Source organism: Macaca thibetana, chromosome 6 (assembly GCF_024542745.1).
Source record: "Macaca thibetana thibetana isolate TM-01 chromosome 6, ASM2454274v1, whole genome shotgun sequence".
Taxonomy (NCBI): domain Eukaryota; kingdom Metazoa; phylum Chordata; class Mammalia; order Primates; family Cercopithecidae; genus Macaca; species Macaca thibetana.
Window position 1 is genome coordinate 5,720,691 of NC_065583.1, and position 24,972 is coordinate 5,745,662.

Here is a 24,972-nt window from a genome sequence, read left to right on the forward strand (position 1 = left end):
AGTGAGTGATGCGTTGAGCAGGTGCAGTAGTGTGCACAGTAGTGTTTGCAGTAGCGTTTCTCACCTTCCCTGGTGAAGGGTCTTTTTAGTTGCAAACCAACTTGCCACCTCAGCGGCAGAAGTGGAATGTTGTTCATGTCACTGTGAGTAAATTTTGATGCATTATTTCTTGTTTTTGCAACCATCTGTCATTCCTGTGGTCTCTGCCATGTTTATATATTCCCTCTAGAACTGGAACCAGATGTTGAGGGTTTGGGTTACATCTTAATATTTGATTGATTCCCTCTTCCATCCTTGTGGATTTTTTTCTGCTCTGGGTTTATGTAAATTACTGATCCACACTGCCTGTCACTTAAACAAGATGAAACTTTGCATTTAACTAGTGGGACACTTATAGCAACAGGAAAACACATATCCATGAGCAAACAGTCCCAGTGTATGTGAGTTTTTGCAGACTTTCAACGTCTTGACGACACCATCTCTGTGCCTTGACTTTGAAGTACTGGAGGAGTTCAAAGGTGGGTCCATGCTGGGGAAATGACATGCATCTCAGACCCGGGGCCCCTTTGGTTTGAGTGCATTTTCTAGTTCTGCAGAGCTGGAAGGATGCCGTTCAGAGTCACAGCTGGCCATTTATTATTTGGTCTGTCGAGGCATTTTCTGCAGTTTCTGCTATACACATCAGCAAGTCGGGTGAGTGGGGAGGTCAGCTGTGAGCTAGATTTTAGTTGGCAGGGCAAGTCTAGGATTCACTCCACTTGTTCACACACACACTTACTCATCACGTGCTCAAACAGACTGCAGTATCCACATACCAATGACCCACTGCTGTGTTGGCTGGAATGACAAGTCAGACTGATAGGTAGTTAAGTTTACAGTATCATCTCTTTTGCTGAGATCCAGATATTTGGATGGCATGAGATACAGAGTAGGATGAGCCACACCACATGGGAAGCTTGTGAAGTGTATGTGCCTTGTTGTTCCCCACACCTTAACCTGTGTGGGTGGCAGGCTAAGCAGCTGGAGTCCTGGGAGAGGGCCCTGTGTGGGGATGGGAGGCTGGTGCAGGGAGTCCTGGCCAGAGGCACGTGGATCCAAGGAACAGGTAAGCCCAGAGCAGGCTCCTAGGAGGTCTTGCAGGGGTTGGGGGGTAGGGGCTGGGAGAGGGAAGACAGAATCTGGTTGGGGTGTGATGTGATGTGTGGGTTGGCCCAGGTTAGAGTGGCCAGCAATGGGGTAGAAATGCCCTTGAGCGTTTTCCTGTTTCTACTCCCTAAGGGTTTTAGTTACACAAAGCACCATGAAATGCCTTCTGGCTTTGGAAGAAAAAGAGCCCATAGACAGAATTAAAAGGTAGGTCCTGTTTTAAGGAAGAGAGTAGAGGTTGAATAGAGTGTGTTGCAAACTCAGAGATACCTAGATGTAGGGGAGGCGTTGCCTCCTTTTCTCTCTCTGACACTGGTGCAGTGGAAATAATGCTGGCTTCATACTTGGGCAGAATCAGATTTGAATCTGGCTCCAGCAGTGATTTATCTGAACCCACTTTGCTCATCCATTAACCCGGGATGATGAATCCCCTTCTCCTTGGGTCGTTAGGAAGATTAAACAAGATACAGTCTGTAAAGTGTCCAGCACAGCACCTGGCACACGGGAGGTGCTTAATAAGCCTTCTCCTTGCTTGAGGTGGAGCAGCTCCCAGGGAAAGCACAGGGGCTGGTGCAGGGACCTGTCACGGGTCCGTCAGCCTTCTCAGCTCCAATGCCGCCGCTGCCGAGTGAGCCACGTTCATCATTCCAGAGTAAGTGCTGTGAAGGGAGGTTATGGATCCATCACACCCCGGGTGCAGTGGGAGGTTCAGAGGAGAAATATGAGATCTGCTTTCCATTTGCAGTCTGTTTGGGCGCATGATGGATAAGTGTGTGTGAACAAGTGGAGCATAACTCAGACTGCACAGAACAGGTGGAGGAGGAGGAGGAGGGCGAAGCTCCTGCTAGCTGAGCCTGCTGGGAAAGGGTCGCATGGGGAGGGGGTGGCCTCAGTGCAGGCCTTGGGTAGAGCAGAGGTGAGTGCAGGGCAGGCGACAGGTGAGGGGTGGTGCTGCAGCTTGGAGCCAAGCCAAGGTGGTGGCCGTCAGTGTCCTGGATGTGAAGATGGTCAGGGCCAGTAGGAGATGGCACTGGAGGGAAGAGGGAGGGAGGGGTGTCAGGTTCTGGGTGGTTTCAGTTTGGACTGGCTGGTAGCGTGGCTGGCTGAGTAGGTAAGAGACGGATATACCTGGGTTCAGATCCTTTCCTGCCATTGCTAACAGGGAGACTTTAGCCAAATTACTTCACCTCCATGATTTTGCTTGTCTTTAAGATGTGCCTGATGGTCGTGTGACTTAGGAGGGTTACATGAGTTGCTGCGTGTAAATGCCTGGCACACTGTGGGGGTGCAGGAAACAGCAGCTCTTGTTATGTAGGTGCTAATACCATATGTGTGTGCTGTATAACCTTCCTACCTTAGGAAGGGGCTTTTGCTGTCCCCTGGGCTCAACACATTGTGTCTAAAAGGGAGGGATATAGGGTTGTAAAGAAGATATTGTAGCCTTGAAGAGGGGATGGGATTTGGAGAAAATGAACATTTGACACTTATTTTTTATTATTTGTAGAGCTAAGGCCATTTAACTTTCAGGAACACTAAAATGGAAACTATTTAGCCAGTGTTTATATAGATTTACTAACAGTTTACATGTTTGGGATGGTTAGTGATGAAGAGCCATAAGTTGTTGAATTTTAAGACATCCGGCAAGAGGCATAAGTCATTGAATTTTAAGACATCTAGTATCTCACTCTTTTACCACTTACAAGAAGCAGACCTGCGTGTGAAAACATGCCCACCTGACCAGCAGTGTCAGTGGCAGAGTCACCGGGTACCACTTGCCCGCTGTCAGGGACCACTGGGGCACATGGGTCTAGCAAGAACAAGTTGACAAATTCCCATTTCCTGTTACCTTCCTGATAAGGTTACTAGAATACAGGTCGGGGAGTGGGGCAGATGCAGCAAGGACTCTGTCCAATCATCTCGGGATGTCCTTGAGGACCAAAGGAAATCTGGGCTGACACAGGTTGATCTGTAGCTAGTCATCAACTGTACCCTGAAGGGGGATTACAGTCAGATTCAAGAATAGCTTCTCTCCTGAAGTATCACGGTCGAGCTCAGGTTGAGGGTGATCAGGCCTGTGATTGTTTATTGAACGTTTATGATGGGCTGTGTCTCCTCCAAAATGGCGGCCAAAGTGCTTTGCTCAACACATGGGAGGCCCTCTCACACTCTGTTGGGTTGACCACAAATTGAATTCGTCTGGATAGGACTGTACAAGGGAGAGGGATAAACCAGACCACTGTACCTTGGACCTACTCTTCAGGTAAAAACTCGTTCAACGAGGTTAGAGAACTTGTTCAGGGTCAAACGGTCTATATATGAGTTTGAAGCCCGTGTTCCTTTCATCCCAGCTGTTTAAATTCAGCCTAGTCTAGATGTGGCTTCACAGTAACACAGATGTAAAGGCTTAGGGTCTTAGGAGTTTGACCATCAACATGGGATTCACCTGGTTCTTTGTGGGAAAGTTGTCACATTGCTGATGGGCAGAAACCAAGGGACAGAGAAGCTTTAGCTTGGAGACTTGGAAACAACGCATTAAGGGGAAGAGGGTTCATTTATTCAGCCAGTCACTCAGCCCCTCTCCTGTGCCAGGCCTGACTGGAGCACTGAGGGTACAGAGGTGAAGGTCCCACAGCCTGGTGTGCAGATGGTGACAATTCATGTGAGTGGTTTCATTAAAAAGCAAAACAGATCCCACCCCTCCCTTGCCTAGAACACTCCATTGGCTTCTCACGGCACCTTCCTCAGATCTGATCTTCCCAGGCTGCTTTCTCAGCATTTAGATCTTAATTTAGAATGCCTCTCTAAGCTTTCAAGTAGAGCAGTCCTCTCTAACCTGAATTTTAATGTAGCCTCCCTTTGCCCCATTGCTGGATCTCTTGCCACTGATTTTAATTTTATTCAGCATACTTATCATCGGAAGCTACTCCTGTTTGCTTCCTTTGTGGCCGTCTCCCCTGCCAAATGTGCTGGCAATTTTGCCTGACATGTTCATAGGCGTACCCCACATCTCCAGCACCGTGCCCAGTAGTACGCAGCAGGTGTTCAATAAATAGCCATTAAATAAACGAATGCACAGGAAAGGAGTTACCAATCTGGGCACAATGACAAGCAGGCTGTTAGTCCTTGCTTGGTGGGGATTGGGAGGGGAGGAGGCAAGAGGGTGGGATCCCAGAGTGGTGGGTACTGTAATCCCCAGTTCACAGCGTGGGAAGCAGCTTGTGTTTCCTTGCTCCAGTGACACAGCTGTCAGGCAGAGAAGCAGGATCTGTACATTTGTGTGCAGCTTCAAAGCCCAGGTCTTCTCCAGGAAGTCAGTTTTGCTTGATCCTGGCTGTATACTGGAACCACCTGATGTTCAGTCTCTATGCCAAGCAAGCTCCCCAGGGGATTCTAACAGGATGGAGAACCACCACCCTAGGCCCTGGTGCTTCTCTGGTCTGTGGAAGGGTGAGTGTTGTCACAGAAATGGCACAACAGTGCCTGGGAGTGGAGGAAGAAGGCTTCCTGAAGAAGGCACTGGGGTTTGTCTTAGAAGGGCGGGTAGGAACCTGCCGGGCAGCTGTTGGAGAAGGTTTGAGGCCGAGGGGCTGGTCTCTGCAAAGGCTTGGAGACATGAACCATCCTGGTCTGGTGTGGACAAGGAGCAGGGCAGCGGGGCAGGCAGGGTGCGGATGGATTCCTTGAATAGTGTTGCATTGAGGAGAGTGTTGACCAACGCATTTGGACTTCTCTGCCTTGTCTGTCATGGTCTAACCCATCTCTTTTCTGGATGTGGTTTCTTTTTTTTTTTTTTTCCTTTTCTGTTTTTTTTTTTTTTTTTTGAGACTGAGTCTCGCCCTGTCACCCAGGCTGGAGTGCAGTGGCGCAATCTTGGCTCACTGCAACCTCCACCTCCTGGGTTCAAGTGATTCTCCTGCCTCAGCCTCCCGAGTAGCTGGAACCACAGGTGCACCCCACCACTCCCAGCTGATTTGTGTATTTTTTAGTTGAGACAAGGTTTCAGCATGTTGGCCAGGCTGGTCTCGAACTCCTGACCTGAGATGATCTGCCTGCCTTGGCCTCCCAAGTGCTGGGATTACAGGCGTGAGCCACTGCGACCAGCAGGATGTGGTTTCTTGAGGATCCTTTCAGGGCTTTGGCCTCTCCCAGCTCCTTTCCCACTATTATTAGGGTCACAGAGAAGGATGTCAAGACTGGGATTGACCCATGAAGGCTTTTTGGATGAAATCAGCTGGATATTGGCTGGGTCACTTTGTTAAAGACCGGAACCTGCTGCGGGAAGCCTGTGCCTGTTTGGATATCAGAGCCCACAGGCATGGGACCCGGGCCCACCAGTTGGGCCCTATTTGCCGTGGAAGCACTTGGGCTGTGGGGTCAAATGGTCCCATGCCCTGATCTTGGCCTTGCCACTTGCTGGCTGCATGAACATGAGCACGTCTTGTCACCTGTCCCAGTATCAGTCTCTCCATTCTGGGCGGAAGGATTTTCTCACAGACAAGGACTAAGTGTGCTCCTGTAGGCTCAGGACTGGGGGAGAGCCTGTACATGATACAGGAGATGCTCGATCAGGTTCTCTCCCCGTCCAAGTCCTGCTTCCCGTGGATTTAAGGGGCTGTGAAGGGCCTGACCGCTGTGCGGAGTTAGGCCCAAGGCCTGCCAGTGGAGCTGTAAGGCCTTTAAAGAGCTAAGAGTTGTGTTTTAGAAAGACCGCCTGGGGCAGTGTGGAAATGCCATGGTTGAGGGAGGGAGTTGACTGAAGCAGCTCCATCTAGTGCAGAGCTTCTCAAGCGAGGGTGCATCTGAGTATCTGGAGGAGCTGTGAAAGCACGTGTTGCTAGGCCCCACTCTGTGAGAGTTTAGTTTGTTTGTTGTGTTTTGAGATGGAGTCTTGCTCTTGTTGCCCAGGCAGGAGTGCAATGATGCCATCTTGGCTCACTGCTACCTCAGCCTTCCTGGGTTCAAGCAGTTCTCCTGCTTCAGCCTCCCCAGTAGCTGGGATTACAGGTGCCTGCCACCATGTCTGGCTAATTTTTTTTTTTTTTCTTTTTTTTTGTATTTTTAGTAGAGATGGGGTTTCACTATGTTGGCCAGGCTGGTCTCAAACTCCTGACCTCATGATCCGCCCACCTCGGCCTCCCAAAGTGCTGGGATTACAGGTGTGAGCCCAGCTGAGAGTCTGATTTTCTAACAGATTCTCAGGCGTCGCTGTTGCTGCTGCTGCTAATGTTTGTAAAGTGGTTAGTCAGATAGATACAGGGCCCTCGCCCGGGGTGCTGCTGGGTTTAAACTTTAGATCTTCTACTTGTAGCTAGCTATGTGGCCTTGGCGGGGTCCTCTACCCTGTGTGAACCTTAGTTTCCTTATCTGTAAATTGGAATGCTGGCTACTTCCTAGGATGTTGTAAGAATCCCATTATTTAACGTGTGTAATCCCTCAGCACAGTGCCTGCAGTCAGCATTTAATAGAGGATCGTTTTATTATTTTATTAATACCAGTGAGGAGGCTGTTGCAGAAGTCCAACGGAGAGATGAAAGAGAGGCTGAACTAGGCCTGTGGCTGAGGGATGGAGGGCATCTGTTTTCTCAGTGGTTCAAAGCCTGTGATCCTCCCTCATTGGAGAGAACATGTTGCTTCCTTCCACAGCGGGAACTTGCTGAGAACCTGCCTGCTGGGTGCCTGTGCAGCCTCTAGAGGGCAGTGGAGCCAAGGCTGCGGATGGAGCATTGTGTGCCCTCTGGGTTGGGGCTGGTCTGTGCTTTCAGCCTTTATTCCCTGTTCTGAAACCCAATTGTGTATTTGCATTGGACTGTCCCCTCCTCCTTGCTCTGTGTACTTGCTGATGCTTTTTGGAAAACACATCACAGGGCACCTCTGATTTCCTGCTCGTCTTGTAGCCTAGGATTAGCAGTAGCTGAAGCGTGCTGCTTTCTGGCAGTTGTGTTTATTTCTCAAGGGCACAGGCAGTACAGATCATGGGGGCCTGCTCCCTGCTCCCAGCAGCTCAGCTGAGCCTAGGATGAACCACAGTTGCTCTTACGCCAGTTCAAAACTTGGGGCCTGTTCCATCTTGCATTCCTCCCCCACTTCCCAGTCCTCACCCATACCCTTTGATCCTGTGAGTGGAGAAATGAAGAGAACTCCAAATCCTTAATCCATTTTGAAGGCTGGCTGGAAGCAGGGCTTTCTATGGGCCTGGTAAGCAGCCCTGGTTGAATCATTTTAGAGAAGGGCAGGTGTTCTTTCAAGGTTATAGAAAGAAAGGAAAAAAAAAAAAACAGAAGCACATTTATAATATTGGACAGTGTACCTTGTCTCAAGCCCTGTACATTTACTTTATTCCATAATAACAATAAAAGGTACTAGTGACAGCAGTGTCCACTCACCGATTGTGCGGTATGAGCCAGGTACAATGCTAAGTGATTTTCATGTGTTAACTCTTCTAACCCTAGTAACTGCCCATGAGATTGTTAATCCTGCAGAAACTGAGGCTCAGGAAGGTCACAGTAACACACATAGGGCCAAAGAACGGTGCTATTAGAAATTCAAACCAGTGTGTCTGACTCCAACTTGCTAAAAACCTGCCTGCTGTCCAGACTCCTTCCTCCAGAATCACTGGGCATGGTTGACTCCATTTTTAGCCCAGCTCTTTCCAAAAGACATTAGACATTAGAAAGGAGAAGGCCATGGCTTCTACAAAACAGCATTCACGATCCTGTCGCGTAAGATTCAGCTCAGAGCAGGGATTCAGAGCCAGATTGCCTGGGTTCAAGTCCTGGCTCTGCGACTTACCATCTTTGCAACCTTGGGCAAATTCTTTGATGTCTGAGCCTTAGTTTTTTCATTTGTAAAATGGGGGATGATAGTAGCCACCTCATTGGTTTTCTCTGAGGGTTAAATGGGTTAATATAGGTAAAGTGCTTAGATTAGTGCTGGGCACTAAGGAATACCTCAGTAGATGGTAGCTATTGTCATCATCATCATTATTCTTAACCATTATGCTGTATGCACCCATATATTCTTAGTGCCTGACATATATTAGGCATTGGTGAATATTGAATAAAATGATCCTTTGGATTCAGAATTTTTTTTTTTTTTTGAGTTTTGGAGGGTACCAGGAGCTAGCTTGATGTAAAAATGAATCAATGTTAGACCCTGTCCTCAGGACTTGTCAGTCTGGTTGGAGAGGCCAGGCATGGGTGTGATTACGGTAAAGGGCAGAAACATACCATGGCGGTCCTGATGTGGGCAAAAGCACTTTTGGACTGGGGTGCAGGCCATGGGCCGGCTTCAGAGGAGGTGGCTTTGGAATTAGACCTCGTAAGGTGGGAGGAGGAGAAGGAGGGGAAGAGTGGGTTGGACCAGAGAATTCAGGCTTCTGTTGGGCCTCATATACCAACAAGTTCACAAACGAACGTTGAGTCAGATTGAGTTTTTATTCTTTCAGCAAATATTCATCCAGCATGGTTGGAATCAGGCACTGAGACATCGGGTGGCTTTGAACTGGGCCCTGCCCTCAAGTGCCCTGGGTGTAATGGGACAACAGCCAAGGAGACAGGTGATGGTTATTCAGTGTGATGAGGGGCAGTATTGACTTGGAGCCTCTTAGATGTGGGTGAGAGACACCCGAGTCAGACTGGCTTAAGCAGAAAGGAAATTCACACTGGCTCATTTACCCGAAATATATTCAAGTGTGGCTGGATTCGGGGGTCTCAAAATATGTCTTTAGGAAACTCCTTCCCTCTTTCCCCTGCTTTTCTCTGTGTTGGCTTCACTCTTTGGCAGATTGTCTCTTTGCAGTGTCACAGGTGGCACAGGTGGCGTCCAGCAGCTCCTGGCTTCCAAGTTACCAGCTTAGGGAACCCCAGCAGAAGGAGGATGCCTCTTGATCAGTAGTTTACTCTGGCGTTGTGGAATTGAGTATCATAGGACATTGTCAGTCATATGCATTCACCGTGGCTGCAGGGATTGCCTGCCCACCCCTGCGAGGAGCACAGAGATACAGGGCATATTAGTTTTGCCCAAATCACATGGGCTGAGGTGGGTGGTGGGGGGAGGAAACTGTTATTTCACAAAGAAAATTCAGATGCTGTCACCAGGCAAAACCCACAAATGTCCACTACAGCTACTGCCATGGAACAGAATAATTCACCATTAAGCACCTGGCTTAGGACCCCAGTTCCCAGGGATGGAATCTCAACTCCACCATTTACAAGTTGTGTGACCGTGGCTGGGTCACTTCACCAGTCAGCCTGAGTCTCAGTGTCCCATCTGCACAAAGGGAGTGATGGCCCACATCGCCAGCTTCAATCACCATGAAAGCACCTTGCAGAGAGTCCAAGCAGGCTCAGGCAGGTGGCGCTGCAGTTTGGTGTGGCATGAACTATGTCGTCTCTGGCCTGTTATCCAGCCAGTTCCAGGGCAGCTGTCTGCAGAGAGCAGCCGGATGTAGCACAAAGAGCCAGGCTGTCCTGGGTTCAAAGCCTGAACCTCCCACTTAGGAGCTACACGTTCCTCCTCCATGATGATCACCTTTCCTGCCTCCCAGGGTAGTTGGAAGTGTCAAGGGGACATGTAGACAGCCTGGTACACTGTTCTGTGAGTGGTGATAGCTGTGTTCATAGTACAGTTACTCCACAGCACGCCAGGAGTCCAGATGTGAATCGAACAGGACAGACCCCGTACTCTGTGAACAAAAGCCCATCTTTCTGGGTAAAGGGTACATTTGGCCAGCAGCCAAGGGCCCCGGGAAGGCTTTGTGCAGCCCGGCCCTTCCCTCCTTCAGTTCAGCGTGGGGTGGGTACAGCCTCACGGAGGTTCATGTGTCACTATTAATTATCCCTCAGGCTCTTTTATCAGCCTGTCTCTCATTCCCACCACAAGGCTGTCAGCCAGACAGTTGGAACAGAATCTCATCTGGAGTGTGTTTGCTCTTCTCCCCCATCGCTGGCAGAGATCTGGGATCAGCTCTGCATTAGGACAAGTTGTAAGTAAACACACATTTGCTCAAATGTGGCCCTCCTCCCATTCTGTCGCCTTATCTTGAATTTGGGCAGCTTCAGATCAGGGAGCCAGAGTGTTTGGAAAAGACCTGAAAGTCATTTAATTCAGCCTACCCACTTTACAGAAGAGTAAATGGAAAATTGGAGGTTACATTGCTCATGTTTATATGAACTACTGAGGATACAGAAAGAGCTGGAAATCAGGTCTTCCGACTGTTAGTCCAAAACTTTTCCCACAAAAACCTGGCGCTTCATTCCAGTAACACATATTGAACATCTGCTAGTATATTCCAGGCCCTATTCTAGGCACTATAAAAACAGAGTTGAATAAGAAACAATCTCTGCCCTTGAAATGCCTAGTTTCCATTCATTCAGCCATCCATTTGTACATTCATGTTTCTGTCCATGCAATCACCAATGTGGTGTTTGTCTTATCTGTTCATCTCACTACCCATCCATCCCCCTATTCATCCTTTACTCATTTTTCCATCTGTCTCCTCTCTCCATCCATCCATGAATACATCTGTTTATCTCTGTATTCATCCAGCCATCAGTGTGTCTGTAAGGCCCTAAGTCCTAGGCTGTGCTGGGATGGAGATAAGTATGAAACAATCTTTGCTGTTTAGGCTTTTACATCTAGTGGGGACAGATGCAGAAATCTGCCTCAAAGGATGTATAAAAGGCTCTCGTACACAAAAAAGGACTTGCAATTCTGCCTCTTATTTCTGTGAAGGCTTCATTCTAAGGGTTAAACTAGTGCTGCATCTGGGTGGGAGTTTCCCAGTGGGGAAGATGGGGAAGAACCTTCTAGGCTGAGGTAACAACAGGAGCAAAGACGTGAGGGTGTCCGGTGGGTGTAGGAGGAAGAGGAGTTTTGTGCCATTTCATGACTCCTTCAAGGAGCAAACTGGTCAGTTTTAGTCAAGAGGGGTTGTCAAAGCCTATTTGGAGAGGACCTTGAATCCCAGAGCCAGAATGCCACGCTGTGGGCGTTTGGGAGGCACTGTAGGGTTTTCAGCAGGAAGTGACATAGGTAGGTGAGCATTTCCCAGAGAGGCCACTCCAGGCAGTAGGATTAGAGACAGAGGAACTCAAGTGTGAGGAGTGTTTAGAGCCTGTCCTGACAGCCTTAGGACGGTTGACATCCTGCCTGAATCAAGGTGTCCATAGCAGAGATGGGGCCTGCAGGGTGGGGTTTGAGCGACATGTGGAGAAAGTTAGTAGAACTTGAATGGTGATGTCAGAGATGTCTGACTGGGGCTGGAGGGATGGAGGGAGGAAGTATAGATGACAATGCCATTTGCTTAGCTGAAGACCACAGGAGAAAGAGGGTTGTAGGGGATGCTGGAACAGTAATGCATTCAGTTTTAGACGAGCTGCATGTGAGGTGTCTGTGGGATCGCTGGGGAGACATTTAGGACACAGTTAATTATAGGATCTGGAGCTTGTGAGAGGTGGGGCTGGGGAGAGCCAGTAAGACATCTGGAGTGTAGAGAGTGCGGATTGCACGCAGAGCAGAGCAAGCAGAGGCAAAGCTGGAGTGGAGGCCCGGCATGGACCTTCTGGACTGCGGCAGGCTGTCCCAGGGAGGGAGGAGAGAGGAGTGTGTGAATTTTGATAATTGTACTGTGGTTATGTACACTGTTGACATTAGAGGGATCTGAGGGAAGGGTATTTGGAAATCATGTGTGTTGTCTTTGCAACACTTCTGTAAGTGTAAGATTATTTCAAAATAAAGGTAAAAAACAAAAACAAACAGAAGTGATTGTACTGGGTGCAGCAGTGCCTCCTTTACTCATGTGTTATGTTTTCAAATGCCTTTTTGATGTACATATTGACATACAATAAACTACACATATTTAAAGTGTATGATAAGCATACGATAGTTTGATAAGTTTTTACATACGTATTTTCTTATGAAACCCATCACTGCAGTCAGGGTAGTGAATATACCTGTCATCCACAGACAATTCCTCATGTCCCCTTGTCATTTCTTTCTGTGCCTGCACCGCTCCCTGCAATAGACAACTGCTATCTGCTTTGCGTCACTGTAGGTTAGTTTGTCTAGAGTTTCGTATAAATGGAACCATATAGCATGTACTGTTTTTTAAATTATTACTTTAAAAATTGAGGTGAAATATATATTTAGTTTACCATCTTTACCATTTTAAAGTGTCTAGTTCAGTGGTAATAAATAGATTTATAAGGCCGGGCACAATGGCTCATGCCTGTAATCCCAGCACTTAGGGAGGCCAAGATGGGCAGGTCACCTGAGATCAGGAGTTTGAGACCAGCCTGGTCAACATGGTGAAACCCCGTCTCTACTAAAAATACAAAAATTAGCCAGGCGTGGTAGAGTGTGCCTGTAATCCCAGCTACTCAAGAGGCTGAGGCAGGAGAATCGCTTGAACCCGGGAGGCAGAGGTTGCAGTGAGCTGAGATCGCGCCACTGTACTCCAGCCTGGGTAACAGACCAAGGCTCCGTCTCAAAAAATTTTTTTTAAAAATTATAAACATAAGATAAAGACAGTTATAGGTATATTTTCTCCCATCATCACCTCTCTTCCTTCCCCTTCCCGGCCTCTGGTAACAACCAATCTACTCTCTCTCTTCATGAGATCCACTTTTTTTAGCTCCTGCATGTGAGTGAGAACATGCAATATTTATCTGTCTGTGCTTGGCTTATTTCACTTACCATAATGACCTCTAATTTCATATATATATGTTGCTGCAAATGATAGGATTTCATTCTTTTTTATGGCTGAATATTACTCTGTAGTGTATTTTTGGTGGAATCTTTAAATTTTTTCTAGGTTTAAGATCATGTCCTTTGCAGACAAGGCTAATTTGATATCTTCCTTTCAGATTTGGATGCCTTTTACTTCTTCTTCTTGCCTAATTGCTCTGACCCAGCATGTACTCTTTTGTCTTGCTTCATTCAGTCAGCATAATTATTTTGAGATTCATCCATGTTGTTTCTTGCAAAAGTAGTTCATTTTTATTTCTGCAAAGTATTCCATTGAATGGATATATCATAATTTGTTTATCCATTTAGCTGTTGGTGGCCATTTGTTTCCAATTTGGGGCTGTTACAAACAGCTTCTATGAACATTTGTGTATAAGTCTTGGTATGGATATATATTTCCTTTTCTCCTGGGCAAACACCTAGGAGTGTGATGGCTACAACATACGGTAAGTGTATGTTTATCTTTACCACCATGAGAGTGCCATTTCCCCCACACCTTCACCAACACTTGTTATAGCCAGTCTTTTTATTGAAGCCATCCTGATGGGCATGTAATGGTATCTCACTGTGGTTTTAATTTGCATTTTTCTAATGACTTACATTGTAGAGCATTTCTTCATGTGCTTATTTGCCATCTGTATGTCTTCTTTGGTGAAATGCCTATTAAAATATTTTGACTGTTTTTAAAAACTAGCTTGTTTGTTTTCTTATTGTTGAGTTTTGAGAGTTCTTTGTTTATTCTGAATATAAATGCTTAATCAGATATATTCTTCACGAATATTTTCTCCCTGTCTGTGGCTTGTCATTTTATTTTTTAAAAAGTGTCTTTCAAGGTGCAGAAGTATCTAATTTTGATGAAGTCCAATTTATTGAGATCCAGAATGCACAAGGAACTCATGTACAGGAACTTTGTTCTTTTATGGATCATGCTTTTGGTGTCAGATATAAAAAAATCTTTGGTATGATATTCAAGGCCAAATTTTTTTTCTATGTTTTCTTCCAGAAGTTTTATAGTTTTAGGCTTTACATTTAGGTCTATGATCCCCATTGTTTAGTTAATATATATATATATATTTTTTTTCTTTTTGAGACAGAGTCTTGGTCTGTCGCCCAGGCTGGAGTGCAGTGGCTCGATCTCAGCTCACTTCAAGCTCCGCCTCCTAGGTTCACGCCATTCTCCTGCCTCAGCCTCCCAAATAGCTGGGACTACAGGCACCCGCCACCACGCCTGGCTAATTTTTTATATTTTTTTTAGTAGAGACGGGATTTCACCATGTTAGCCAGGATGGTCTTGATCTCCTGACCTCGTGTTCCGCCCGCCTTGGCCTCCCAAAGTGCTGGAATTACAGGCATGAGCCACCGCGGCTGGCCTAGTTAATTTTTTATAGATGATTGCAAGTATGTATCCAAGTTTGTCTTTGTGCATATGGATATCCAGTTGTCCTAACACCATTTGTTGAGAAGGCTATCTTTTGTCTACTGCATTTCCTTTGCAATTTTGTCAAAAATTCAAATATGTGTGGGTTTGTTTTTTGACCCTTTCTTCTGTTTCACTGATCTATGTGGCTATTTTGATGCTGATGCTATGCTGCCTTGATTAATGTAACTTTATGATTCTTGAAATCTGGAGTCCTAACCCTTCAACTTTGTTCTTCTTTTTCAGAGGGGTGTGTGTGTGTACGTGTGTGTGTGTGTGTGTGTGAATTCTAGCTTCTTTGCATCTCCCTATGACCTTTATAATTAGCTTGCCAATTTGTACAGAAAAGCTTCCTGATACTTTAACTGGGATTGTGTTGAATATATGCAACAATTTGGGGAGAATTGGTATGTTAATAATATTGACTCTTCTTTTAAAAGTTGATTTATAGTATTTGTACATATTTATGGGGTTCATGTGATATTTTTGATAGGTACAGGAGGCGGAGAAATTCCCGGCAGAAAAGGGCAGGCTCCCTGGCAAGGGCCCCACCCTCAAGCCTGGAATCGTGGCCCAAAGTGAGAACTTTACATCCCTGTTTTCCTGCTTGAATGTTGCCTTTTCCAAAACCACCCCTGGCCTACCCTGCACCCCCGTCCCGTATCCATAAAAAACCCAGGCTTCACTGGCAGAGAGCAGAGAAAGGGAGAAGAGAAGAAGCAGCTGCACATCAGAGAGAAGCAGTTTGACTTCAGAAGGACAGCTTGATAGTGGGACTTTGGAGAAAAACGCCTTCCTGCTCCATCCCCTTTCCAGCTCCCCTTCCCACGGACAGCCACTTCCATTGGCAATAAAATCCTCCATATTCACCGCCCTTCAATTTGTTTGTGCAACCTCATTTTTCCTGGATGCTGAATAAGAGCTCAGGTGCTGTGGGTGTGAACACTAAAGGCTGTCACACTGACCCTCTGCCCTCACTGGTGGAGAGCAACCACCTGATATGAAAAGGCAGAGGGCCCACTGAGCTGTTTAACACTTAAGCTGTCTGTGGATGGCAAAGCTAAAAGAGCACACTGTGACACACGCCCTCTGGGGCTTCAGGGACCACAAGTACTCCCCACTCGATGCTGCCTTGGGCCTGCACGGTGTTTTTCTCCTGCCGGCACCCAGAAGCACTCACCTTGGCTCCTGCACCTGATCACCTGCATGCTGCCCCTCCCATGAGGGGTGGAGAGCTGCAGGCTGAGTAAGTGAGGCACCCCGTCATGAGACCTGCAAAGGGGTCAGGGAAAATTTCCTGTTTCATTTTGTGATATGCATAGACTGTTTAATGATCAAATGAGGGTATTTGGGGTATCCATCCCCTCGAGTATTTATCATTTCTGTGGCTTGGGAACATTTCAAGTCCTCTCTTCAAGCTATTTTGAAATATAAAACACATTGGTAACTGTAGTCACCCTACTCTGCTATCAAACATTAGAACTTCTTCTTTCTATAAAACTATATGTTTGTACCCATTAACCAACCTCTCTTTATCCCCCCCTGCACTACACATACCCGTCCTAGTCTCTAGTATCTATCATTCTATTCTCTACCTCCATGAGATTAACTATTTTAGCTCTTACATTTGACTGAGAATATGTGATATTTGTCTCTCTGTGCCTGGCTTATTTCACTTAACAAAATGACCTTCAGTTCTATCCATGTTGCTGCAAATGATATGATTTCATTTTTTATGACCAAATAGTATTCCATTGTGTATATATACCACATTTTCTTTATTCGTTTGTCTACTGATGGATACTTAGGTTAATTCTATATCTTTGCTATTGTAAATAATGCTTCACTAAGCATGGAGTGCAGGTATCCTTTTGATATACTGATTTCTTTTCTTTTCCTTTGGATAAATACCCAGTAGTGGGATTGCTAGACTGTATGGCATTTCTGTTTTTAGTTTTTTGAGAAATCCCCATACACTTTTCCATAGTGGCTGGTCTATTTTATGTTCCCACCAACAGTGTATAAAAAGTTCCCTTTTCTCTACATCCTCACCGTCATCTGTTACTTTTTGTCATTTAGTAATAGCCATTCTGACTGGGCTAGGAGAATATCTCATTGTGGTTTTGATTTGCATTTCCCTAATGATTAGTTATGTTGGGTGTTTTTTAATATACCTGTTGACCATTTGTAAATGTCTATTTATGTCCTTTGTCCTCTTAATGTTAATGGAATTTTTTATTTTTTTACTGTTGAGTTGTTTGAGTTCCTTGCACATTCTGGATATTCGTCTCTTGTCAGATGGACAGTTTGCATATATTTTAATCCCATTCTGTGGGTTGTCTCTTCACTTTGTTGGTTGTTTTCTATGCAGAAGCTTTTTAGTTTAATGTAGTCCCATTTGTCTATTTTTATTTTTGTTGCCTATGCTTTTGAGATCTTAGGCACAAAAATTTCTGTCTAGACCAATATCCTGAAGTGTTTCCCCTATATGTTTTCTTCTAGCAGTTTTATAGTTTTGGGTCTTATGTTTAAGTCTTTAATCCATCTCGCGTTGATTTTTGTGTATGGTGAGAGATGGGTCCAGTTTCATTCTTCTGCATATGTATATCCAGTTTTCCCAGCACCAGTTATTGAATAGGGTGTCCTTTCCCCAGTGTATGTTCTTGGCATCTTTGTCAAAAATCAGTTGGCTGTAAATACGTGGATTTATTTCTGGGTTCTGTATCCTGTGATAATTCTTAACCAATAACAAGGTCTATCTCCAGGTTTATGGTTGTCTTTTTTAATACTTTAAATATATTGCTCCATTGTTTGTCTTCTTTGCTTGCATTGCTTCTGATGCAAACGTTGTGTTATCTTCATCTTTATCCTACTCTATATGTGACATTTTCCCCTCTATTTTAAGATTTTCTTTATCACTGGTTTTGAGCAATTTTATTATGATGTGTCTTGGTGTAGTTTTTATTGATGTTTCTTGTTCTTAGAGTTTATTGAGCTTCTTGGATCTATGGGTTTATAATTTTCATCAAATCTAGAAAATTTAGGAGTTATTTCTTCAAATATTTTTCTGTGTATTCTTTTCTTCAGAAACTTCAATTGCATGTATATTAGGTTGTTTGAAGTTGTTCCATGGTTTACTGGCATTCCTTACATTTTTAATACCATTTTTCCTTTCTGTGATTTATTTTGGATAGTTTCTATTGCTGTGTCTTTAAGTTCACTAATATTTTTTCCTGCAATGACTAATCTGCTGTTAATCCTATCTAGTATATTTTCCATTTCAAACATTGTAGTTTTCATCTCTAAAAATTCAATTTGGGTCTATAAAAATATATCTTCCGTGTGTCTGGTTAACTTTTTAAAAATATGGAATATTTTCAAAATATTATAATAACATAATACAATACGCTAAAATATAGTAACGTAATGTCCTTCTTTGCTCATTCTGATATTCATGTTAGTTCTAGATTGGTTATGATTGATTTTTGCCTTATTATGGGTTATGTTTTCCTGCTCTTTTTTATGTCTATTAGTCTCTTATTGGATGTCATGCATTGTGAATTTTTCCTTGTGTTGCTAGCTATTTTAGTATTCCTAAAAATGTTCCTGAACTTTGTTTTAAAAAGCAGTTAAATCATTTGAAAACAGTTTATTTTTCGTGTCTTGCTTTGAAGATGACTTGTACAAGACCATAGCTATATGTAGGCTAGTTATCCCTCACTATGAAGGCAAGCCTCTGAGTACTCTACTGAATGCCCTGTGGATCTTGAGGCTTTACAATCTGGCTGGTAGGAACAGGCACTATTCCTGGCCCTCAGAACCTGAAGCTGTTCCCTCAAATGCCCTTGAATGTTTTTTTCCCCTGGCCTTGGATAATGCATGTACTGCTCAGTGCTTTGCTGAATACTCTGGGGAACTCGTCAGAGAGCTCCAGAGTTCTCTGTGTAGCTGTATACTCTTTAGAATCTGCCCTGCACACTGCAGACACCTTAGTATCTACAAAGTTCTGTCCCCCAACTCAGATTTGGCAGACCTCTGCCTTGCTTTCCTCTCCCTCCCTGCCCTACCGCCTGGACACGCCAGGCAGCGAGGCAGGGCAGCTGTAGGCTCACTTTGTTTGTTTTCTGTCTCACAGGGATTATTATCATTTGTTGCCTGATGACCACTGGCCTGAAAACTGTTTTTTCACGTATTTTTTTTTTCTGGCCTTTTGGTTATGTCAGGTAAGAGAGTAAATCCATACCCTGTGAAACCATCTTGCTAGAAGTAGAAGTGTTGCCTTTTTAATATATTATTTTTCCTTCAAAATCCACATTAGAAGGAACCTTCCTCTGTAACAACAACCGACAACTTGACAAAGTGTGTTCCCATTGTCCTGTGATTGCTCTGCTTTTCAAAGTAAGCCTGCGGGGTGGGTGTCATGTCGTCCCCATTTTACAGATGAGGGGACAGAACCTCAGAGAGGTGAAGAGACTTGTCCAAGGTCACACAGCCTATAAAGGCAGAGCCAGGATTGAACCCACGTCCCCATTATACTTGTAGTTCCCACAGGGGAGACAGAACCACATGAAGGGTTGGCATTACTATATATTTTTTGGGAGAGGCCAATACATGTGGGCTCAGAGAGTAATATTTCAAGGCCTACAGGGCTAATGAGCCCTAGGAGTTTGTGGAGAGTCAGAGATCTCCAGGAGTTGTTTTCCTAATGCGCTGCCGCCATACCCAACCCCTTCAGATAAAGGAGTGTGCCTTCTACCTCGTGCATCCTTCCAGACAGGAGAGCTGGGCTTTTTGCCAGAGCTGTAGACCTGGGGGTCTGGAACTTGGTTTGGCTTTATGGGCATTCATGAAAAGTGGAGAAGAGGGATTAGCGAAGAGGTAATGGATAAGGAGTACTGGTTGCTCAAGTTGGGGAGGTCAGGGAGGTGAAGGGAGGGAGAAGGGAGTACCAGAAAGCCAGTGGGTAGGCTTGCAGGAGCTGTGGGTGGATGGCGTGGCCCCGGGGGACAGGAGCTAGGTCCAGCCGGTTCCCACTATCTTCTGGCTTGTAGGATTATCTCTGCTCCTCCCCCTTTCTCTCAGTGAGAAAGGTGGGAAATAAAATAATGAAGCGTGAGTAGGTGAGGTGTGAGGGAGACAGCTTGCCAGGGTGGGCAGCACAGATGACTGGTGGGTGGGGAGGGAGGTGGTGGGAGGTTAATGTGCAGATCCTCAGATCTCCGAGAAACAGGGTGGAGGGGAGTCAGTCTGGTGTGCAGAGTTGCAGGTGGGGGCACTGGTGGGTGATACCCGAGGCACAGGTGTTTCCTGGGAAGAAGGGGATGTGGTCTTTTCTTGGCTATGGAGGAGATTTTGAAATGTGCTTGGGTAATTTATTTTTAGTGAAATTTCCTTCTGACTGGGTTATTTAAAGTGTAGAATAGAATGGAACATAATAGCTACCATTTATTAAGTATCTACTGTATGCTTGGAATGCATTTCACGTGCATCAACCCACTTCATATCACATTTACCCTGTGAGGTAGGTTCTGTTACTAATTCCATTTACAGGCGAGGAGTCTGTGTCTCAGGGATATGGTGGCTAGTTCAAGCCCCCGCTGCATTTTATTTTATTTTATTTATTTGAGATGAGAATGATGTTCAGGAGGGAGTCGGAGCCTGCTTCAGTGGAAATCATCCAGTAGTTTTTATGGTTTTGTTTCTTCCCAGGGCCTACTCTTCCACTTAGCAAATTTGGAACTGGAACATGAGGTGGGATGGGGGCTTGGGAAAGAAAACAACGATTAAAGACACAATGGATGCCCAAGAGAAAAGGAAACTTAATTGTACATTTTCATAATAACCCTGTTTGATAACCATTGAGAGAACTCCAAATATTTTGTCCATCTAAGAGCAACCCTCTGTCTTCAGGGAAACAGGAGCTGCATCCCCAGCACTGCCTCCCTGCCTGGGGTTGGGCATTTGACCCTAGCTGTGCCAATCATAGCATTCCACCTCCACAGCAATAGTAATTGGTCCAGGCATGAGCACATGACTCAAACCAGGCCAATCACATCCTTTTCTGAGATTTTTTTTATTTAAAATTGGAGCTCATAACCCTATTTACCCCTTTAGTAAAGGGTAATGGTAGGTCTTCCCAGATCATCTGACAGATACATTCTTAACCTTGTGGAGACACTGACTTGAACAAATTAAACAGATATGCCAATAAAGTAAAGAAAAGATGGGCAGTTTCTCTTTCTCCCTTCCAAAAGCTCCGATTTCTGTTTAGAGAGCTATGTAGTTTTAGAAACATCGACTCTCCCTGTCCCCGTGACACCAGAGGGGACCACCTGGCCTGGGCTGGGCACTCAGCACATCCCATTTCCCCACTGCAGAAAGTGCCCAAGATGGGCAGCTACCCAGGCTAGTCCAATCAGAGTGAATTAAAGACTTGTACTGAACGCTGAAGTGCAGTGTCTCTCCTGTTGGATGAGAACCAGGAAGCACGCAGCTACCCAGTGAGCTTCAGTTTTGGGACCAGCAGGCAAGCCAGTCTTGGAATAAGTTTGATTCTTTTTTTTTTTTTTTTTTTTTTTTTTTTTTTAATGAAGTGTATGTATGTATGTATGTATGTATGTATGTATGTATGTATGTATTGAGATGGAGTTTCACTTGGTCGCCCAGGCTGTAGGGCAATGGTGAGATCTTGGCTCACTGCAAATTCTGCCTCCTGGGTTCAAGCTATTCTCCTGCCTCAGCCTCCCAAGTAGCTGGGATTACAGGCTCCTGCCACCACTCCTAGCTAATTTTTGTATTTTTAGTAGAAACGGGGTTTTGCCATGTTGGGCAGGCTGGCCTCAAACTCCTGACCTCATGTGATCCACCTGCCTTGGCCTCCCAAAGTGGTTATAGGCGTGAGCCACCTCGCCTGGCCTGAGATTGATTGATTTTTTTTTTTTTTTTTGAGATGGAGTCTTGCTCTGTTGCCCAGGCTGGAGTGCAGTGGCGTGATCTCTGCTCACTGCAACCTCCGCCTTCAGGGTTCAAGTGATTCTTCTGCCTCAGCCTCCCTAGTAGCTAGGACTACAGGCACGCACCACCACACCCAGCTAATTTTTGTATTTTTAGTAGAGATGGAGTTTCACCATATTGGCCAGGCTGGTCTCGAATTCCTGACCTCCAGTGATCTGCCCACCTTGGCCTCCCAAAGTGCTGGGATTATAGGTGTGAGCCACCGCACCCAGCAAGATTGATTCTTAAGAAAGAGAGACAAGCAGAGATTCTGGGTCTAGCTAGTTCTTCCCTGAAGCCCATCCTATCTCTAGCTCCTCCTGATACGGGAGTCATGAATACCCTCTGTGGTCTAAAATACGACCACAAGCCTCTCAACTGACCACTTAGTCTTGATGCTATTTGAATTCTGGTTCCAGTCAGCTCAAAAGCCAGGTCTATGGGATTTTCCCTCACCAGTTATTTGTTATATGAGTGATTACACTCTTGTTTTTTCTTAAGAAATATATTTTTAAAATTTTAATGAAAACTTAGAAACATATGCAAAAGTGGAATAGTATCAGGTTGGTGCAAAAGTAGTTGTGGTTTTTGCCATTACTTTCAATCTGTCAACTAATGGCAATGATCCTGATTTGAATCTAATTCAGACATCCAATTAGAAACTTGACACAGTGGCTCATGCCTGTAATCCCTGCACTTTGGGAGGCCCAGGTGGGTGGATTGTTTGAGTCCAGAAGTTTGAGATTAGCCTGGGCAACATGACAAAACCCCATCTGTACTGCAAAAACTACAAATATTTAGCTGGGCATGGTGGCGTGCACCTGTAGTCTCAGCTACTGGAGAGGCTGAGGTGGGAGGATTGCCTGAGTCTAGGAAGTCAGAGCTGCAGTGAGCAGTGATCACACCGCTCTACTCCAGCCTGCTTGACAGAGTGAGACCCCCATCTCAAAAAAATTAATTAATTAATTAAAATAAAAAAATTGTAACCACAATATTATCACACCTAAAACATTAAAAATACCTTCTTAATATCATAAAATACCCAGTGTTCAAGGTTTTTGTTTGTTTGTTTGTTTTTGTTTTTGAGATAGAGTCTTGCTCCATTGCCCAGGCTGGCGTGCAGTTGCATGATCTTGGCTCACTGCAACCCCTGCCTCCTAGGTTCAAGCCATCCTCAGCCTCCTGAATATCTGGGACTACAGGCATGCACCACCAAGCCTGGCTTATTTTTTTGTATTTTTGGTAGTGAAGGGGTTTTGCCATGTTGGCCAGGCTGGTCTTGAATTCCTGGCCTCAAGTGGTCTGCCCGCCTCGGCCTCCCAAAGTGCAGGGATTACAGGCGTGAGCCACTGTGCCTGGCGTCAAGTTTCTAATTGGATGTCTGAATTAGATTCAAATCAGGATCATTGACATTAGTTGATAGATCTCTTAAGTCTATTTGACATAAAGTTCTCCATGGTTCTCTTTCTTTTTTCTTGCAATTTACTTGTTGAAGACACTGGGTCATTTGCCTGTAGAGTCTCTCACAGTGTGGATTTTGTAGATTGCATTCTTGTGGTATCATTTAACATGTTCCTCTGTGCTTTTATTTGTTGCTCGGCTTTATTTGGGTGTGGTTGATTGATAGTAAACTGCATCTATTGAAAGTATACAGTTTTATAAACTTTCACAGATGTATACATCCACGAAACCATTACCACAATTGAGATAGTGAACATAGCCATTGCCCCGACGGTGTATTCTTAACTGTCATCACTCCCCCATGGATGCCACCCTTCGATAAGAAAGCACGGTTCTGATTTGTGTTACTATAATTTAGTTTGCATTTCTTAGTGTTTTAGCTAGAATCATAGAATATGTACTTTTTTGTCTGGCTTCTTTCACTCAGCATAATTATTTTGAGATTAATCGATGTTATTGTTTGCATAAATATTTCATTCCTGTTTATTGCTAAATAATATTCAATTGAATGGCTACATCATGATTTATTGATAGCCATTTGAATTTTTTCTAGTTTTTGGCTATTACAAACAAAGCTGCTCTGAACATTTGTGTACAAGTTTTTACATGGGTGTGTATTTCCTTTCCTCTTGGGAATTTCCTAAGAGTGGAATGGCTGGATCATATTGTAAGCATGTGTTTAACTGCACCACCATGAGAGTGCCGTTTCCTCTACATTCTCACCAATACTTGTTATGGTCAGTCTTTTTCACTGAAACCATTCTGTTAGGTTGCTACAAAAGTACTTGTGGTGTTTGCTCTCAAAAGCAATGGCAAAAACCGCAATTACTTTTGCACCAACCTAATATGTGAGTTGTGTGTGTGTGTGTGTGTGTGAATTCTAGCTCCTTTGGTAGAATTTTAAAATTAGCTTGCTAATTTGTACAGAAAAACTTCCTGATATTTTGATTAAGATTGTGTTGAATATAGGGATCAAAGCGGGAGAACTGACGTGTTAAATATTGACGGTTCTGGCCGAGCATGGTGGCTCACACCGGTAATCCCAGCATTTTGGGAGGCTGAGGCAGGTGGATCCCCTGAGGCCGGGAGTTCGAGACCAGCCTGCGAAACCCCATCTCTACTAAAAATACAAAAAATTAGCCAGGCATGGTGGCAGGCGCCTGTAATTCCAGCCCTTCGGGAGGCTGCGGCAGGAGAATCGCTTGAGCCCAGGAGGCGGAGGTTGCAGTTAGCCAAGATTGTGCCACTGAGCGACAAGGGTGAAACTCCATCTCAGTAAAAAAAAGAAAAAAAAAAAAAGGACTATTCTGACCCAATAACCAGGTATATCTTTCTACTTGCTTGTCTTTGAGAGCTTCTTTCAGCAAGGTTTCATAGTTTAGAGTGCACTAGTGTTCTGCATCTTTTATCAGATATCTCTGTTTCACATTTTTAATGTTTTATAAAATCATATTTTTAAAAGATGTAATTTCTGATTGTTTCTGGCATACAAAAGTATAATTTTCCCTACTCTACACATCTTATATCCTGCAATCTTGCCCAAAGTCATTTATTAGTACTAGTAGCTTTTTTTTGCATTTCTTTGGATTTTCTACATAGACAAATACAGTTTTACCTCTTCCTTTCTAATCAGGATGCCTTTTATGTATTTTTCTCCTTTTATTACTGGCTACAAACTCCAGAACAATGTTTAAAAGAAGTGGTGAGAGCTTGTCTTGTCTTGTTTCTGATCTCAGGAGGAAAGCATTCAGTCTTTCATCACTAAGTGTGATTTTTTGTTGTAGGTGGTTTGCAGATTTTTTTTTTTTATTAGGTTCCTTTCTATTCCTAGTTTTCTAAGAGATTTTTTCTAAAAAATCAGGAACGGGCATTGAATTTTTTTGAATACTTTTTATGTCTCTGTAAGTGATCATATGGTTTCTGTTTTTTAGTTACTATTGTGAGTTACATTGATCGATTTTTCTAATAATGACCACCCTTTAATTTCTGACACATAGTCAGTCCAATTGGTTATTATCCTTTTAGTACATTGTCAGATTCAAATTGCTAAAATTTGTTCAGACTTTTTTTCCCTATCTGTATTTATGAGCATTATTGGTCTGTAGTTTTCTTTTCTCACAATGTGTTTTTCTGGTTTTGGTATCTGGGTAATGCTTGCTTCATGGAACAAATTGGGGGAATATTTGCTCCTCTTCAATTTTTTGGAAGAG

General features: G+C 44.5%; 1 long non-coding RNA gene across 1 annotated transcript in view; it reads left to right on the forward strand.

Annotated features, from left to right (window-relative positions):
- The first annotated feature begins 2,177 nt into the window (after positions 1–2,177).
- Positions 2,178–24,972, forward strand: part of LOC126956408 (uncharacterized) — a 30,297-nt gene continuing 7,502 nt past the window's right edge. The window contains exon 1 of the long non-coding RNA XR_007726318.1: positions 2,178–2,257. This is a non-coding gene — a long non-coding RNA (uncharacterized LOC126956408). The remainder of the gene's footprint in view (positions 2,258–24,972) is intronic.